This window comes from Filicampus tigris, chromosome 9 (assembly GCF_054856515.1).
Source record: "Filicampus tigris isolate MCC_2025a chromosome 9, RoL_Ftig_1.0, whole genome shotgun sequence".
NCBI classification, from domain to species: domain Eukaryota; kingdom Metazoa; phylum Chordata; class Actinopteri; order Syngnathiformes; family Syngnathidae; genus Filicampus; species Filicampus tigris.
In genome coordinates, this window is record NC_141225.1 from 1,567,501 (window position 1) to 1,588,302 (window position 20,802).

A 20,802-nucleotide genomic window follows, 5' to 3' on the forward strand; every position below is an offset into this window, starting at 1 on the left:
CTGGAGCCTATCCCAGCTGTCTTTGGGCAGTAGGCGGGGGACACCCTGAACTGGTTGCCAGCCAATCGCAGGGCACACAGAGACATTGTACAAAAAATAAAACGAGAAAAAAAAAAATTCTATTTCATATAATTGACATAATCATCGTTTTTCCAAAGCGAGAGGCTGACTATCTTGAAACAGGTGCGATGTCATTAGATGAACAACCATATCAGCGCTCAATGGGGAAAGTGTACAAAGCGATATTTCAAACTTATCCGAGGGGATCCAGGATTAAATAAATATCTTGTCTTTGTAGTGTATGACTTGCAAATCGTTGTATTTTGTTTAATACAATGTCCCAACTAGTGTTGCACGGGATACCGGTACCAGTGCCGTGATTTTTCAGCGTAAAAAAAAGATCAATACTATGGCTGCTTGATTATGAAAAAAATATTAATCTAATTAATATTTTGGTAATAATTGAAATCACGATTATTCAAACGATTATTTTTTGCTACAAAACAAGAACAGGTTTAAACATGTAAAAAATATCAAGACAAAATTCTTTGAAACGCTATAATAATTTAAGTTTGTTTTGGACCCAACATTATTTATTAAATTGATTAAAAAAATTAAAGTGCAAATGTATTAATTAAAGTATGGTTACCTTGTATAAACAAACGAGTTAACTTGCGATGCACTTATAAATTGCCAAAGTAGTAAACTGCTTGGAGTAAAATGCCAATTTTGATAGAATAACAGACATGCTATTCATCTATACATTTATACATTTGTCTGGAGCCTTTTTTGTTTTGTTTTTAAAGTAATATTTACACACAGTAAACATTTAATATGCTTATTGGGTCAAAGTAATTTAAATGTTGACTGTTACATACTAGTACGTAATCTATACTTCTAAATTACAGTAGGCCATATATAAACTTTTACAATTATTATTATTGCAATATAATGACCAATAATAGGTTTGCAAATTGTATTTGAAGAAATTTGAAACAAAAATGAACACAAAAAAAATTTGACTTCATATTATGGACTACACAAGATATTTAACTTAAACTTAACTTAAAGTGGAAATCAACCCTAACATATTTTCAACAATATAACAGCAGGCCCACTAGTTGAAACACGGCGTTCAGATTAATATTCTGTTTGTGGAATATGAGTTAAGCAGCAAAATCCATCCCTTGTGATTGGTCGTTACCTGAGCTATGAGCAACGGTGATGTCATTTTCAGTCAACAGAAGTGAAAAAATGGCCGCCCCCAGAGATGGCTAAAAACTGGTGGATGAACTCTTATTCCACAAAGGCAATATTTATCAAAATGCCTTGTTTCCACGAGTGACCTTGCATAGAACATACTCTTGAAAAAAATATGTTTGGGATGACGTCCCCTTTGTGTCACGCCTCCTTCTGCAAGTGGAGAGGAAGATTGCCTCAAGCAGTGAGTGAAGCGCCCGCTGCCCCACCCCTCACTGCCCCACCACTCACTACCCCTTCACTCCTCGTTGAAAAGCATGACGCGGATATGGAACTTTTTTGCTAACATGGCCAAAAGCCATGGCAAGCCGACCAACATGACAAAGCACGTCTGTATGGCTTGTTTAAAAACTACCATGGCTCGAGGTGGGAACACATCCGATCTGGCCAAGCACCTTGCTGATCGGCATCCAGTTATGCCACCAGTTTTAAGACCTACAGGTTGTGATGCATTTCTAACATCCATCCATCCATTATCTGTACCGCTTCTCCTCACAAGGGTCGCGGGGCGTGCTGGAGCCTATCCCAGCTGTCTTTGGGCAGTCGGCGGGGGACACCCTGAACTGGTTGCCAGCCAATCGCAGGGCACACAGAGACAAACATCCGCACTCACAATCACACCTAGGGGCAATTTAGAGTATCCAATCAACTTACCATGCATGTTTTTGGAATGTGGGAGGAAACCGGAGTGCCCGGAGAAAACCCACGCAGGCACGGGGAGAACATGCAAACTCCACACAGGGAGGCCGGAGCCGGGATCGAACCCACGACCTCTGAACTGTGAGGCGGACGTGCTAACCAGTCGACCACCGTGCCGCCCGCATTTCTAACACTTCCCTCAAAAATAAGTAGAGTGTGAATTATTTTGTTCACTATAGCCCCTTTTCCGCCGCAGGAACCTTTCACTTTTGGTAAAGTGGTTCTGCCTTTTGTTTATACCCAAAAAATTTACCAGGGTAACGAATTGGCCCAGCAGGAGCTCTTACCGGGGGCGGGCTGCGTTGACGAACGCCGATTGGTCGGTCGAACTTGGGGGTGTGTTGTTCACGACGCCATTAGCCTTTAACCGGTAACTGCTAACTCATTGTGCTCACTCGTCCAATACTTCAAAAGTTAAGGAAAAGTGAATGAAATCTAGACGGACGAATACTGTATATGCAGGCTCTTCTGAGCATTTTTGGGGGACAAAGACATCCAACCCAACTTTGAATCGGCGACAAGGAGCGACCAGTATGTACCAGCTTATTACTGCCGCCCAAGGCAAGTTTAAACTGTTCGCGCGGCAAAACAAGTCCATGGAGGATGTAAAGTTAAAACAAGACAAATAAAAAGCTCACGGATCATAACAGCGGGAGTGGAAATGACTGTCGAGTGAGCAAATTGTACAATCAACTAGACGCCATGGGTCATGTAGACACCGGAGATATGGAATCAGCTGTGGCGCTACTGACGAAGGTAAGCACGAAATACTTAGAATATTGTCAGTAATACTTGGGCTATTGTCATTTACTTATCTGTTGTAGTAATTTCCAGCAGAAACACAAATTGTGTGAGTGCATGTGCACTGAAAATGGTTAGCTGTTCAAAGTCTCACAACTATTCGTAAAACAGGATAGTGGATTTGCTTTATTTACAGAAAGTAGATTTGTTTTTGTAAGCCACTGTAATATTCAGTTTGAACATAAAACATTGCGTTTACATACAGGGAAAAAAATTACCTATTTAATAAAGTATTGCGTTTTGAAAAACTTCCACCTCAAATAAATGTTAAAAAGACAACTGCAAAAAAAAATGCTTAAGTTACAGGCCCATATCATGTAATATGTAACTCTGGCCTTTTTTGTTCATGTATTTTGATTTACAGCTGTTCTAGATGGACATTTTGATTCAGTTTCAAGTGAAGAAATATTATGAGCCATCATCATCCGCTACACAGAAGTGGAGTGTCTCCTGCGAATCAAGCATCGCCAGTTCTGGTAAATTTCATTTTACAATAACTTGTGGGGCACTTAAATTATTTACCGTTACTCATTTTGCTTTTGTATGTCTAAATGTAAGCGGAAAAGGAGACCAATCAACCCTTGGTCCTGGATGTGCTGCGCTGCTGTTTCTGAGGCATGAAGGTAAAATACTTGTTATACTCACAGAAATACTATGTGGTTTTATTTAGTTTGTCACCTGTTGCAGCAATTATCAGTAGCACTTTTTAGTTACTTATAACAGGCTGATGCCAAAGGTAAGGCTCTGCCTCCTCAACATAGATTCCACCTTTATAAACTCAAGTACAGTACTCATGAACAAAATATATATATATTGCATGTTAAATAAAAAACTGCACCTGAATAAATACATTCAAATAAAACCCAACTGTTGAACATAAAATGAAAATGTCTGCATAAATACTGACTTATATCCAAACTGTAAAATTAATTAGTTCACTTTACTTAAAAAAAGCCAGGAGACCGATTGCCTCAAAATTCCTAAGTAAAGTAGATGTTATCTAATTTTAAACTATTACTGAAAATAACTTTGTTTAGACAACTTAGATAATGGCAGTAAACTTATGTGAATTCAACTCAAAATCATTAGTTAAGTTGACTATAAAATTTTGATCCAGACAACTCAGATAATGGCAGTAAACCAGAGTACATAAAACTAAAAAATTAAGTAAAAATGTCAACATGGTCACACTGGCCAAGGATTGAGGTGAAGTTCAGCTTACCCAAATAAGGGTTTCCTGATATTTGTCTAGTAATGGGAATGATTGAATTGGTAAGTTGGGGGTGGCATGGCTCAGTGGTAGAGTGGTCGTTTCACAACCGGGAGGTGGTGGGTTCGATCCCGGGTCAGTGTTGGCATTTTTAACTTAATTTTTGAGTTTTATGTACTCAGGTTTACTGCCATTATCTGAGTTGTCTGGATCAAACTTTTACAGTCAACTTAACGAATGATTTTGAGTTAAATTCACTTGTTTACTACCATTATCTAAGTTGTCTAAACAAAGTTATTTCAGTCATAACTTAAAATTAGATATCTACTTTACTTGGGAATTTTGAGGCAATCAGTTTCCTGACTTTTTTTTAAGTAAAGTGAACTACAAATGTGAAATTACAATTTACAGTGCACTAATACTAAACTATTACATTTTTCTGCACATTTTTTGATTTGCAGCTGTTGCACGCGCTGAAGAACTTTCCAATGCAGGGACAAGTGTCAGCTCTCCATCAGGCTACCAAGAAGCAACCCTCATCCAGCGTTTGCCCGTGTCAGTAAGATGTTTCACTTACAGTAACTTGCAGGACGATTTTGTTATTAAATTTGGGTTTCTATGTCAATAGGAAAGCACGTAGGGGATGGGACCTTGGATTCAATCACAGAAATGGAAATCGCAGGAGTTCACTGTGACAGAAAATGATGTATGGCAAGCCAGACACTTTTCCAAGTTGCGAACGATGCCGAGTTGGTCCGGGCGCAAGACTATAGTAAATTCAGCCCGGCTTCTGGCTGTTTTTATTTTGTCTTTTAATGTGCACAAATAAAAAGTCGCAATGTATAACGTATCTTCCGGACTATAAGTCGCTCGGAGTACAAGTCGCACCAGCCATAAAATGCATAATAAAGTAGAAAAAAACATATAAAAGTCGCTCTGGAGTATAAGTCGCATTTTTAAAGGAAATTTTATCTGATAAAATCCAACACCAATAACAGACATGTCGTTTAAAATTTAAATAACGAACAATTTGAAATAAAAACAGAGACAACAACAGGCTGAATGGCATGCTTACGTTACCTTACACATCGCCCCCCTCCACCACCCGCAAGCCAAGTTGCCTCCGTCGTGTAACGCTGATAAATGTGTCCATATAAATCAAAATAATAAAACTGTGCGCTTAGTACACATTTCCACTGAGCTACGATGGTAACATTTAGCTTACATCCACATATGTAGAATTACAAGAAAGTTAGGACTGTATGTAAATTTGGGGGGATTCACCGGAGGGCCTCATCCAAACAGTCACTCGAATCAAAGAGCATGATCGGACACAGTGATCGGGAACAACGTGGCTTCAGTAGCACTCCAAACCATTCCACAGAGCTCAACAAGTCGCTCAATCCCGGCGCGTACGTGACCACGAAGACGGCGCGCATCTGCCGCTAGCCGCTAACGGCTAACAGACTCGAAACGTCTCTCGTCAGGACCCCTTAGCTGTCCAACAATATGCCCGACATAAATCAACATAAAGAAAGGACCCATTAGCTGCCCAGGGGGATTCACCGCAGCGCCTCATCCAAACAGTCACTTGAATCAAAGAGCGTGACCGGACACAGTGATAGGGAACAACATGGCTTCAGTCGCACTCCAATCCATTCCACAGAGCTCAACAACTCGCTCAATCCTGGCTCGTACACGAACACGAAGACGGCGCGCATCTGCCACTAGCCGCTAACGGCTAACATACTCCAAACGTCTCTCGTTAGGAACCCTTAGCTGTCCAACAATATGCCTGACATAAATCAACGTAAAGAAAGGACCCATTGGCAGCCAGAAAACATGTCTGGTGTAAAACACACAAGTTAAACAGTAAACCAATGCCTGTATAAACGAAGCAGTAATGAGGAATTTACAACATGTATGTCAGAAAGACTGGGGGGAACCAGAGTTTAGTTCCGCCTTGGTGGAAAGTTTAGTTCCGTGTCTCCTCCGGATTCTCTGATCAATGGTCTATACTACCCGCTTCACCCAGTGTAAATTCTCTAAACTAATGTGGACAACACTACAAGGTAGGCTTGTCACGATACTAGAATTTCAACTTCGATACCGATACCCAGTTCAGTATCGATACCATTTCGATACCACACGGAACAAATTAAAGCACAGGCTTTGTTATTTATTTATTTTTTACTGTAAAACGTTTTTATCGCCAAAAACTTAAATTATCATTAATACAATCGTTTTTTGAAGTGGTAGTGCAAAAAAATAGTACAACTTCAGTATTTAACTTTGACAACCCTCTGTACAACTCCGGTTTCCTCCCACATTCCAAAAACATGCATGGTAAATTGATTGGACACTCTAAATTGCCCTAGGTGTGATTGTGAGTGCGGTTGTTTGTTTGTCTCTGTGTGCCCTGGGATTGGCTGGCAACCAATTCAGGGTGTCCCCCGCCTATTGCCCGAAGACAGCTGGGATAGGCTCCAGCACGCCCCGCGACCCTTGTGAGGATAAGCGGTATAGATAATGGATGGATGGAACCCTCTGTACAGTCAATGCCTGGAACCAATGACACATTTTAAGTTGTCTGAGCCTGGGGTAGTGCAAAACAAAGGAAGAAGTAGTGCAAAGAACAAAACACACACAAAAAAAACAATTATTAATCTGTAAATTGTCTGAACTAGTGCAAAGAAATAACCATACTGTGCAACACCAATGGCACATCATTTTCAAGTTGTTTGAGGTAGTGAAAAAGAATACCACCCACCACTTACAGTAACATAAATTGACAACAAAATCTGTAAATTGTCTGAGTATCTGGACCCACGTGTTTATCTATTAAGGCAAGCCAACAAGTCACAGATAATAATAACAATCGCAATAATAAAAAAGAATTAAAGAAAATAATTCAAACTACTTTCAGTTATTGGCAATGCAGAACAGTAGGAGGTAGGGCTGGGCGTTTGAATTTGGACGATTCTGGTTCCGATGTTTTGATTAGATTCTGGTTCCTAACGATTCACAATTCCGATTCTTAACAAAAAAATAGAAGGATTTATTTTTGGACAAATCACATGAACTTTTCTGTTCTTCAATTTCATGACCTTTTTACTATTTGTGAACTTTACCATGGATTACTCAAAGGGCTGTTTTCAACCAGTATTTATTTTAATAAATTTGTTTGCATTATTATCTAGTATTATTTTTCACAAGAGCTTTATTTTTGAGAAGTTCAAGACAATACAATAATGCAGCTGTTACTGAAAACATGCTACTGAACACTTGGCTAACCTTGTGTTGCTTTAGAAAGAAAATATGTATGACAAACACAACGCTGCATTTTATGGGCAAGCAAGGAAGTCTATCTAATCCAAGCAGTCTATGTAAACATATGATGCATATGTATGTACCGTGTTTCTGTATATGCTGCAGCTGCGTATTCTATAAACTAAATATTAGCTGGATATGTGCATTTAAGTTTTGAACTTGTTGGCTCAATGTTGCCATTAGGCGTACTTAGCCGATTCTAACTTTGGGTCATGAGCCGTCATTCTATGGCTCGGCGTCGGCCGAATGAGCCAGCCAGGCCGGCCCGGCCCAAGCAGGATCAGCGACACCGCGATGGGCGACCGCTGCCACCGCGGCGGCTGCTGGGGAGATCCGTGGGAAGGGCCGGGCGCATGCTCAGAGAAGCCGACGACACGGCCCGCGCTTGCCAGCCGGTCCGAAGTGAGCGGAAGGGCTGACCGAAAGGACCACGGCAGCTTGAGTGGGGGCGAGCTTCCGTGCTATTGCGACACAGCTTCGGCTGCAGGAGCCCGGGACGCACACTTTTTTTTTTTTTTTTTTATCTGTCGTACTTTGTTTGTAGCTCATGCGCCCGGCTAACTAGGGAGTCAACGAGCAGTCTGCACTCGGCAGAGCAGGGAGGGAGGGGCGGGCACACGGGGCAGGCTTCGGCAGTGTGTGCGGAAGCAGTAGACCATTAGGAGCAGACGTTGGCAAAGCGCTGTTGGTATCGAAGTCAGTGGTTTGGTATCTGTAATATCAATGCCACAGCAAGCTAGTATTGTATCCGTTCCAAATGTTTAGTATCGAGTAAGTACCGAAGTATCGATATTTTTGACAAGCCTACTACAAGGTAAGATAACTCTAAACTCACCAAAACGGTCGTAGATCGATTAAATAAGTCTTTTATTTAGTCAGTAATGAGTAGGGAGGTAACACCTCCCACTGATGCGCCATCAGTCTCATTTGCATAATTTACCAGGAACTATGAGTTGGGGTGGAAATGCAAACCACCTGAGCCAAAGGAACTTGTGTTACCAGGAACTTATATTACCAGGAACTAAATGTTCCCGGGCTTGTTGTAATTTGTATAATTTGATGAGACACTCATCTAGCTGGGAGCGGACTAGTGAAGACTCGACACACACGCATGCACACGCACAAACACACACACATACACACACGCGCATACACGCACACCCACACACGCACACCCACACCCACACGCACGCGCACACACACACACAGGCACACACGAAGCAGCATTACGTTGAGTCATTATCAATTAAATGAAAAGATTTGCTTGAGAATATGGCATGAAACGTAAACTCTTATAGTGAATAAATATGTACATACATTGACATGTATACATTATGCTTATATAAACATAAATACAGGCATTGATCTCATTATTTTAAAAAAAATGTCATTCTTAAAATCATTATTGGCTAATTCTGTGTACAAAAAGCATAAAGGCTATCAAGCTGCATATCCGGTCTTCAAAATGATCATAACCGTCTGAATATTGGATTACAGTAGATGGCACACTAATGGCTCTATAAACCTCTGTGAACATTTTCTACCAGTGACCAAATAAATAAATGTGGATTAGTTTTCAGAGCTGGGCATTTTACAAAAATTTGAGCGTCCGATATTTGTCATCCGTCTGCAGCGTGGGTACCCTTCCATCATCCGACATTCGCTTTTTTATGCGGGGGGAAAAACAGTACCCGCCTAATAATTTGATTGCAAGGAATATCGCCATTGAAAGGAACATTAATTTGTGTTCTGCGCTTGTTCTTTCCACAAGGAATCTTGGTCTTTTGAGGACAGGAAATACTTGCATACGGCATCTGGTGTACCACCCAACAGAAATACAAAAGCAGTGCTAAACAAACATAGCAAAATTCAGATGCAGTACAGCAGCACACTTTTGGAGCGAGGAGGAACCCGACTAGTAGTGTGGTGAAAGACATGACTATGTCTTTTATTGACAGTAAAAAGTGAGAAGCGGAAATAACGTCTATTTGGTTGTTGTCCATTAAAGTAATGAGTGACTTCTTAGGTGAATGACATCTGCATAAGAAAAAAAGTTGGGAAAAAAAATGGAATTTTTCTTTATTATTATTATTATTCCATCAAGAATCACCAGTGCACAGCCATGGAGCCATTTAGGAGAGAAATTATGTTTTAATGTAAAACTGCGGACAGTTAAGTTCACCAATTGTTTGCGGGTCTGTGGGAACCGCGTTCAGTTTTTATTAAAAACAACAAAAAATGACCCAAGGCAAATCAGAAACATTCTCCTCTTGGTGATAACACACTGTTATGGGATTTTCTCTTTTTTTTTAGTTATATATATATATATATATATATATATATATATATACATATATATATATATATATATATATATATATATCCATTGTATTTCTTAAAAAGGAGTAGCACATTAATTCATAAATGTGATCTAACAAAGGTGAAGGGCAAATATTAACAATGTTTGCTGTTCATATGACTTGCCATTGGCAAGTGCATTTTCCTTGCTGTACAGATGCACACACAGTAGGGCATAGTATGTGCTATTCCGTGATGGGTCGGTGAGGCATCAGGTATTGTTTCAACACAGTGGCTACTGACACCTGGTGCACTGTAAACATCCCTACAGGCAACTCAGCTGACCGTCTCAAATGACTGTGATTAAATGACCTAACACAAACATAACATTTGAGTTTTGTATTTCCTATTTTTTCATCTTATTTCTGCATTAAAAATATATTTGATATTTTTAGATACTTTCAATAAATAATGTGAATATGTATCCTAATGTGGCAGTTTAGGTGAACTTGTGAATAATGGTGCTTGTGGACAGGGATTTTATTTTAATTACAAATTTTTATTCAAAAGTATATGTTTTTCCAACATTTTGTGATTCAATCTGTTGCGCTTTATTGATAGAATTTCTCCAGCTGTGGAAAAGACCCACTCACATGGGACAGATGATACTGGAGTACAGAGATATTGAGGAGGTGCTTTTGTTGCAATACGACAGTACTGTCGAACAAATGCGACATTTAACCTGCAAAACAAACAAAATAATAATATGAATAGTAAACCTGGGGTCCGTTTCACAAAGCAGGTTTAGTGAATATTCAGAGTCTGCTAACTAGGGTTGGGCTGTTTTTAACCAGTATATTCATTTTAATACATGTTTTTGTATTTAGAATTATTTTTCACAAGAGCTTTATTTTTTTAGAAGTTCAAGACAATACAATAATGCAGCTGATACTAAAGCATGCTACTGAACACCAATTGATTGGCTAACCTTGTCTCTCTTTAGAAAGAAAATACACAACAAACGACAAACACAACGCTGCACAAGGGCAAAGTCAATCTAATACAAACAGTCTATGTAACCATATGCTGTATGTGTATATGTGCAGTCTGTATGGATATGCTGCAGCTGCGTATGCTATAAGCTAAATATTAGCTGGATATCTGCATTTGTGTGTTGAACTTCTTGGCATTAAGGCCTAGATCAGGGGTGTCAAACTACAGTCCTCGGGGGCCGCCTTCCTGCATGTTAGAGGTTTCCTCGTCCAACACACCTGATTCAAACGATCGGGATCAAGATCAGGTTCCTGCAGAACTTGCTGATGAGCTGATCATTTGAAACATATGTGTTGCAGCAGGAAGAGATGGAAAACAGGCAGGACAGCGGCTCTCAAGGACCGGAGTTCGACACCCCTAGCCTAGATAGACCAATCCGACGTTGGGCAACTGTGACAGACGCTTACCCCGTGGCGTCGGGCCAGCTGTCGGCACGTCACGCTGGAAAAATACACTGCAACGACAAACAGCGACGCTGACCATTAAAGAACCTTCTGCGCATGCGTGAGCTGTAATACACTTCCATACCATCGGCGGCGGTAGTCATTATTTCTCACGGTTAGAAAAATCCAACTGGAAAGCTATTGGCCGCGTGTGGATTGTAAAAATGTAAACAATGCATTCAGCTATATTTTTCGCTCACGATGAACTCCCACGCAAAGTAAAGCCTCATGTTCTTGACATGGTACCGTGAAATACTTAAATTGTCAACCCCCGCTCTTGTACTTGTAAGAAAATTAAGGCAACAAAGGCGTGCTTGTTTATCCGCATTTGTCACTTCCCGTTGGTGCTCCGAGCGCTGATTTGCTAGCTAACAGCCAATCAGAGTGACCAAATGTCACGACTCACGACGCCGATTCAACATGCTGAAATGCCCACCAGACACTTCCTTAACAGGTTACAACGCTCCAGCACGCTTGTGACCCTTGTGAGGATAAGCGGATTGGATAATGGATGGATGGATGGAGGTTAGAATTCCGAAAAGTTCAAGAATTTAACCTATAAAAAATAAACAGTTAAGGTAAGGTAAGGTTATGATTAGGAAACACAGAATTACTGGACTGACATTGCCCTAACGGCCATAGCTGGAATCCGTAGACAGTTAATGTGGAAGCCAGTTGAACCGTGACACATGGCGCTAAAATAACATTCACGACCAACCTACTGTAATCACAGTAAAATAGCCGATTCACGGCAGGCCCAGAATTCCTCGCTCCAGGGATTGACCAATCAGAGCCGTTCATGGCAAAATAGCAGGACAGTTGCCGGTCACGGTAAAAATAACCACTGCCAAAAAACAAAACGAAGGCTAAAACAGGAAACAAGAGCTCCCCTCTAAAATACCACCCATTTCTCTTAACCGCCACCGAGGCTGGGGGTTGGTAGGTGGGGGAGGAGAACAGCAAGTCACCAACCAAGCGGATCTGTTCAGTAGACTGCACACACGCAGGGGGGAAGCACAAATAGAGGGAAAATAACAACAACCGAGCTTTGAGAAGGATTCACACGCCCGAGCTAAGTTAAGAATGTAGCCAAAGACATACGTTATCCAAATACTGAAAACTGACATAATATGCATCGTAAAATCACAACAATAATGGTTTTAAATCACCCAAAAGGTTAGCTGTAATGACAATAGCAATGTTTTACCTTTGTCAATTTTGCTTAAGGTAGTGTCAACTACAAAAGCAGATGGTCGCATGCTAACTGCATCATGGATGTTTAAAGGGGAAGTCAACCCAAGCATATTTTTTTCAAGAATATGTTCTATGCAGGCCCACTAATTGAAACAAGGCATTCTGATAAATATTGCATTTGTGGAATAAGCATTAATCCACTCGTTTTTATCCATCTCTGGGGGCATCCATTTTGTCTTCTGTCGACTGAAAATGACATCACAACTGCTCACAAGGACCAATCATGGCTCAGATTCAGAAACCAGGTCAGCCGTGATTGGTCGTTGTGAGCAGTTGTGATGTCATTTTCAGTCGACAGAACACAAAATGGCCGCCCCCGGAGATGGCTAAAAACGAGTGCATTTTGCTGCTTAACTTATATTCCACAAACGCAAAATTGATCAGAATGCAGTGTTTCAACTAGTGCGCCTGCTGGGAATATATTCTTGAAAAAAATATCTTTGGGTTGACTTCCGCTTTAAGAAGAAAACTCGACTGGGCCCTTAAAGCTTTGCTGCCATAACGATTAAACTAAATATTTGGGATCTAACTAAATTGGACGATACTTGAATATTAGATTTATGTACAAATAGACAATGTATCTTGCTTGAATCTAATAATTTGATTGCGAGGTTTAATATTTAACACAACGAATGACATAAATTTACGTTTGGATAAATTACCCGGCGTTTTGTGTTTGGGCACAATTACAGTTACTGAAATTAATTAACTAAGTGCAGAGGAGTGTGCGCATGCTTGCTTGACAAACACTTCCAACGAGCATGAAGTATTTTTAACACATACATTTTCTGTGTGAGGATAAGCGGTATGGATAATGGATGGATGTATGGGTGTGTGTGTGTGTGTGTGTGTGTGTATGTATGTATGTATGTATGTGTATATGTATGTGTGTATATGTATGTATGTGTGTATATGTATGTATGTGTGTATATGTATGTATGTGTGTGTGTGTGTATATGTATGTGTATGTATATGTATGTGTGTATGAGTATATATATATATATATATATATATATATACATATATATATATATATATATATATATATGCGTGTGTATTAACACACACACATATGGTAGAAAGCATGATATACCACATACTATGTCTGTTCACAAGATCATTATTTTAAAAAAAAGTCAACAAAAACAACACGAGGAGCTTAGAACGTAGCCATGAAGTACAGTCACAAACCAGGACCCTAATTGATCTACTGATGTTTGAGGGACATTCGAGTCACCCGCACAATCATGAAATAGTGAAGACAACGGACTCTATCCAAGTACTTTTGATAAACTTAAGTGGATGCTAAATGGTTAGCTAGCTGTGTTAGTTAGCTTCTTAGCTGTGGTCAGATGACTGGATATCGAGATGTGTCTGCTATATTGTCACTGTCTCACACAACTGATTTTAATGTTACTAACAGGCATAAAGAATAAGTCACTCACCTAAAGGTGCATAATAAACTTGCAAAAACGAGGCGAATTCATAGAATTCCTTGGAGTAGCCCAACATCAAATCCAATCAAACAGTAGGCCCGTCCGTCGGCCGCGGTGTCTCCTGTATCCTTTGCCTTTAAAAGTAGCTCACTCTCCAGCGGTAGGAAACGAACTTCTCCGCGTCTCCCACAAATAAAGGGAAAGTTAAATCCCCTGTTCTTTCCAAGTACACTGCATCCATTGGGTGTATCCGATATATTCCAGGCGAATGAATCTATTTATTGAAAAGTACCGTGTATTTGCAATTGCAATTTTTTTTATTGGGGTTCTGCTGTATATGTTACTAGGCTCTGATTCTGCCTCGGATCTTTGCATTCGGAGGCGCCCATCCCCCCCTCGCCGGCATCGACCGCGGGTCCCAGCGAAACTGACACACAGACACGCCATGGGGTTTCCCTGGCGACCGTGCAGGGGCTCTCTATTGGGTGGTGCTTACTACGATATCTGACTCCGTCCCATGATTGGGTACGAGAGCGTCAGTCGCTGGAAAAGCTGCCTTCCGTTTCATTAATTGGCTGCAAGAGTCAAGCGTCGGCTATTTTTTTCACCAAGTAAGCCACAAGGGGCGTTATTTGTTTGAGGAGCAGATCGAAAAAAAAAATCAGAGCGAATGCGAAGAAGTCGCAGGACAATGAAGGTCGTGTAGGGATACCGAAGACTAACTAATGGAGGATCTGACCATTGAAAGTCTCGGAAAACCTATAATGAAATTTGTATTTAAATGGATCTATATCCCTTAAATGGATTTTTTTTTCATTTCGGGGCTTTTTATCCCGAGGAAGGCTGGAAGGCAGGGGTATTTTTTACGTGTCGTTCGCGAAGGACACTGTCAAACGGACGGATCTTGTCAGTGAACGCATGAACGGGATCACTTCTGATTGAGCTGATTCTTCCCTTTCTCATTTCACCAAAGCTCAATCCAAGGGTGGAACTGCCCTTTACTGTCACTCACTTGAATCCTCAGAGAATAACCAATGACGCAACCAGCAAGCTGGCCGGGAGGGACTTTACTAAACGTGATTCGTGATTCGTTCATTGCTAAATGACGCCACGTATCACTCAGCGAACGACCACACCCACTAATTCTGGCCTGCCTGAGTGATTGTTTGCTGTGAAAGAACGACGTGTCACTGAGTGCACTGAGTGTTTCGAACCGCGTCCTCCTTGCGAGCAGGGGCGTTGCTTGGCATAAACCTATACTGGAGCACAGTGCCCCCCGTCCCCCACCCCTACACTACAGTTGTACCTCTACTTACGAAATTAATTGGTTCTGGGAGAACTTTCTGAAGTAGAAAATTAGAGTAGTAGAGAGACGTTTTCCATGTAAATGCCCTAATCCATTCCAAGCCCCCCAATATTGAGACATGTTTTATAAAGCATAAAAATGCATGAAAACATGTAACAAATATATGTTACAATTAGGTTATTGCACAATTGTAATAATAAAAGTTGTGCATAATGTAAAAAAAAAAAGAATAGAGTAAGGAATAAAAATGATGGTCGTTTACCTGTTGTCCTCATCGCTTTTTGCCCTCATTGGTTCATGTTCTCTCTCTCAGAAGTGGTTTTTGCCTGGCGTTTTGTAAAGAACCGATTTAATAACGTGGCGACTGTCGATAAATTACGCTCATATTCTTTGGCGAGATCAACCAAACGCATCCCCCTTCCATACTTTTATATTATCTCTTGCTTTGTTTGTATGGACAAAAAAAACGATTTTCTCTTTTTCTTTTCCTCGTTTCTAATTCACTTAAAACTATCGGAACACCTCATGGCCCGAGGGGCGAATGACGAGGACGCTGCATGCATAGACATCTATCTATCTACCAGTCTATCTGCACACATAGACACATACGGTAGAGGTCCCTCTTAGCCAATGGGATGCCAGGAAGATGCTAGGCTAGCCAATGGCAGAGCAGCTATGAGTATGTTGCGTTCAGGAAACTCCGGAGCTTTGAGTCGCAGCCCATACTGCGAGTAGCAGCCCATACTTTTACCTTTCGTATCATGAAATTTCTTTCGTAACTAGAGGCAATATTTTCCTGTTGAGGAGTTTCGTAACTTGAAAATTTCGTATGAAGAGACGTTCGTAAGTAGAGGTACCACTGTACAGTGGTCTGCAACCGCCAGGTACCAGGCTGTGGACCACTCAGTACCTGCACACTGTAAACCTGGAATTTTGTTTGAACAAAAACGTTTAACATCTTGAGTTATTTTTTAAGTGGACGGTTCACAAGCAAACACATAGCACGTACCCTAGTCTAAATGACGGTGTTATTGTTCGCCGCCTTCATCATCTGCAGGTCCTGCACCTACCTGTTTATAAATTGCACGAGAGGCTAAAGATTTTAAATTGCTCCGAAGTGTAGGTACTCACACTACACACAAGGTACGCGAAAAGGAGGAAGTAGGTCGTAGCTCCACTCAGTATTGGGAAAAATCATCATGGTGATTTTTAACCTCGTCATGACGACGAGATTTAAAGTCGTCATCACGATAGTTGACAAGGAAATCCTAAAATTGGACACCCATGGCAGCATGAAGTTTTGGTCCCGTAACTCGGTTCTGACGCCAGGGTACACCGGAACGAAGTCACAAGTCAATTACCAGTTACCACAGTGATTAATGAGTGGGGAAATGCACTCGTGTTTCTGTAAATTGCAGTTTTGTTATTGAATTTGATTCCAAACATGGTGGCCAATGTATGAGAATGGGTGTTGGCTAAGACAATCAAGGTTGTTGGTTGTTATGGGATGCTTGGATGCTACTTCTGTATCAGGTCAGCTAACTGTAACCAATACATGATTTGGACATTTATCCACTAAAATTTTTTTACATAGTCTATTATAACTGGGCCTGTGACAACATGTGTTAAACACAGTAAATTGCTATGTGATTGCACTAGAATGTAATTACTATTCATCTATGTTGGTAGGATGCTAAAAATATCCATTGGAGTTTTAGATTCACCTTGTGCAAATTCTGATAAAAGATGGTCTTTCTTCAATATAGAATAATAGAGGTTTTTTTAATATTCAAAATATATTTGTGAAAATATGAGTTTTTCTGGGCCAGGTAATGACTATAATTGGTTTTCTTAGTTTTCTTTTCTGTTTGTTCTACTTGTCTGTCTTACTGTATGTTTACCCAATTAAATCCTTCCCATTTTGCTTTTTAACCCTATCAGATCCATGATGGCAGAGTATTCATCAGAGCTTTTAAAACCCGGTTGAAGATACATTTCTATTCTCTGGCTTTTGATCCGACCTGAAATTTTCAGCTCTTTTCCGGTGTCTATTGTATATAGTGTTTTATGTTAATTTATTGATTCCATTTTGTTGTATTATGGCTATTTTGTTGTTTATATGTAAAGTACTTTGTTACAGCTCTAGCTGTTATGAAATGCGCTATATAAATTAAATTGTATTGTATTGTATTGTATTGTATTGTATTGTATTGAGGTGTCTCAGAAGACATAATTAACATGTTTGAAGAGCAGAAGGTATTCTTATCATAAATTGAATCAGTCACACTCTATGCTTCATTATGGATCATCAAAATAGACCCCTGAAAGTGTAACTGCCCTGAGCTCAATCACCAGACAAGACATTGTTTGACGGGTACGTCATTTTAATTGAAAATTAGTACCATCATACACTGTGTGCCATTATCAGACACTGTTAAAATTAAGTACAAATGAATGTAATATCAGTTTCAAACTCAGAACAGATTGTAGTAAAACATACAGTATGTCTTTGTAGAGGCAAAGCTTTAAGACAAAGCTTTAAGACACTGTGATGTCATACCAGAAGGTTGTAATTAACGCGCTTTTGTTACAGTGGTTGAATGAAAGTCAAAGAGACAAACTTGCCAGTTGAACACATGGTCCATTTGTTTTGTCCACATTCTCTTTGATCAATAAACTTAGTTTCCAATAGTTGAACACACGCACAGCAGCCACCTGTAACCTTGAGAGCAGTCAAAAGAGGTTTCCAATCAACCAAAAAACAATCAATAAACTGTGCAACAATAAACACACACATAATCTGCTCCTACATATTCTTCCAGAAGTTTACCTTGTTCCACTTGGCCGAAGGCATTAATCTAAAATTCTAGATCTTACCTGTGTTTCTTAGCTGGGTTTCTTATTTGAAGAGCTAACCTCCATCCATTCATCCATCCATTAGTTCATCGAGTTCATCGTGAGCGAAGACTCTAGCTATAAATGAATGCATTGTTTACATTTTAATAATCCGCCCCCGGCCAATAGTTTTCCAGTTGGATTTTTCTAACAATGAGAAATAGTGACTATCGCCGCCGATGGTATGGAAGGGTATTACAGCTCACACGTTTTTTTTTTCAAACTTTATTGTAAACTGTATATGATACAAAATTTGTAAATAAGGAACAATTTTAGAAAATAGTACAATTACAGGAAATAGAACATTCAGTCAAATAACATTCTATACATACAGAAAAATAACTAAACAAAGAAAGAAAAATGATAATAATAATACATTTAAAAAATATAATAACAATAATAATAATTTAAAAAAAGACAGAGAAAAGGTTTTGCGTCGATATGCTACGGGCATACAAGTTTACAGAAACATTTAACTTGATGCAAATCTCCATTGTTTTCAGAGACTTATGATTGTTAGAATATTCAATAGAATGGATGAACTGTTTAAATTAGTTATAAAAGGCAATAAAGCATGGCTTTCTTCCACGGAATTTACAACAATGTATGGTATTTTGACATGAGGGCCCGAAAGATGAATCAGATATGTATTACTTTTTTCCATAGTATCTTCAAAAAAGCCAAACAATATATTTTTCCAGGCGATGATGACATTCCTTTCAATTTTACTGTAAATAAAATCACACAGTTCCTGCCAGAATAAACCAACAGAAAGACAGAACCAAAATAAACGAACAACAGTTTCGGGCACATATCACAGAAGCTACAATTCTCATCAATGTCTTTCTTAAATCTCTTGTTTGGATAGGTTTTAGTTGGATAGAATTAATGGATCAGTTTAAAAGATAAAAAGTCTGGCTTCTAACAAATAAATATCTTATTGTGAACAAAGTTAGAGAAATATCTTTTAAACTGACCCATAAATTCTATCCAAATAAAACCTATCCAAACAAGGATAGGATATCCAGACTTTGGATAGGTTTTAGTTGGATAGAATTTATGGATCAGTTTAAAAGATATTTCTTTTAGTCTGGATATCCTATCCTTGTTTGGATAGGTTTTATCATCATCATGTGTCATCTTCCAAACCACTTATCCTATACAGGGTTGCGGGGAGTTGCTGGAGCCTATCCCAGCCGTCAACGGGCGAAGGCAGACTACACCCCGAACTGGTCGCCAGCCAGTCGCAGGGCACACACACAGACACTGTCACTGAGTGGGAATCGATCCCACGCTGCCCGCACACAACTCAGGCGTGTGTACCACTACACTATCAGCGGTCGCCTGGATAGGTTTTAGTTGGATAGAATTTATGGATCAGTTTAAAAGCTATTTCTCTAACTGTTCCTAATAAGATATTTATTTGATAGGAGCCAGACTTTTTTCCACTGTATATTATCTACAAACATATTCCAGTGTGGAATAACATAAGCTAATGTAGTGATATCTTTCTGGAACATGGTTCTTATGTGTCTATTGTTGTTTATAGTACGGTTAAATAAACATATTTTCCCTGTAGTTGTGTTTGTCGGAATTAGACAATTAGATTTGTAAGTGTCCAACCGTTTTTGGTTTTTGAAAAGCATACACACACCAGAGGGGATGGCACCAAATACTTTAGCATAATCACCAGGAGTCACAGATAATTTTGTTTTGACACCAATATTCCATAAAGAAGACTTGTGCTTATAAAGAATGTCTTTGTTATTCCAAATTAAATAACTATGAGGGGGGAAATTATGTTTGTAGATAAGTGACCAGGAAAGACATGCCTGGAGGTGAAAAGCTGACATCTAAGCAGAGATTTTAACAATGTCATAGTTGCAAACTACAAAAAAGTCAATTCAACCCAGGTTTGACAATATATGGAGAGGAATAACATTCCAGATTGAAGTGGGATTCTGATAAATTTGTTTTATCCAATTGATCTTGAAAGTGTTATTCAAAGTAATAAAATCCAAGAAGTTAAATCCACCATTTTTACAGGAGTTCTTAACAACAGTCTTTTTTAAATAATGAGGTCTATTTTTCCAAATAAAGTTAAAGAGTATTTTGTCAAGCATTTTAAGGACCTCCTTATCAACATGTAATGCCATAGCCGCATATATAAGTCGCAAAAGTCTTTCTGATTTGGTGAGTAATATCCTACCTCTCAACGACGGATCTCTTAAGAGCCATTGGTTTAATTTATTATGAGGTTTTTTTTATAATTGGGGTAAAATTTGCAGAGCATCTCACTTTTTGATCTTTCGTAATCAAGATATCTAAATATTTCACTTCATTTTTTTATGGGGATGCTATACAGTTCAGATTTATCACAATCCTTAATAGCAATAATTTCACATTTGTTAACATTCAAGCATAGACCGGAAGCCCTTGAGAACTCCCGAATTACTTTGATGGCTACAGGGATTTGGCTTTCATTTTTCAAAAAAAGTGTTTAGTCATCTGCTAATTGTGTCAATATTAATTCTTTACTTTACCAAGGAGAGAGATGCCTTCAACAGTGCTAGCTTTAATATGATATGCCATCATTTGTGCCACAATTAAAAAAAGGTACGGAGAGGTGGGACAACCCTGTCGTATACCTCTCAAGATCTTAAATCGAGGGGAAGTCCCACCTGATATTTTAATGGAGCTATTACTGTTCTCATAAAGGGTTTTTATGGCTGAGCAAAAATAATTACCAAAGCCGACTTTATTTAAAGAATTTATTATAAATTGATGCTCCACTGTATCATAGGCTTTATAAAAGTC

General features: G+C 39.4%; 1 protein-coding gene across 7 annotated transcripts in view; it reads right to left on the bottom strand.

Annotated features, from left to right (window-relative positions):
• Nucleotides 1-18,140, bottom strand: part of setd5 (SET domain containing 5) — a 110,174-nt gene extending 92,034 nt beyond the window's left edge. For 3 of the 7 annotated variants that reach the window (XM_086040302.1, XM_086040301.1, XM_086040299.1), the window contains exon 1: nucleotides 13,794-14,308. The gene's annotated coding sequence lies outside the window, so the exon portion shown is untranslated. Of the gene's footprint in view, nucleotides 1-13,793; nucleotides 14,311-17,967 lie in introns of those variants that run through there. The other 4 variants (XM_086040300.1, XM_086040306.1, XM_086040303.1 and 1 more) reach the window with 4 other exon arrangements.
• Nucleotides 18,141-20,802: the final 2,662 nt, after the last annotated feature.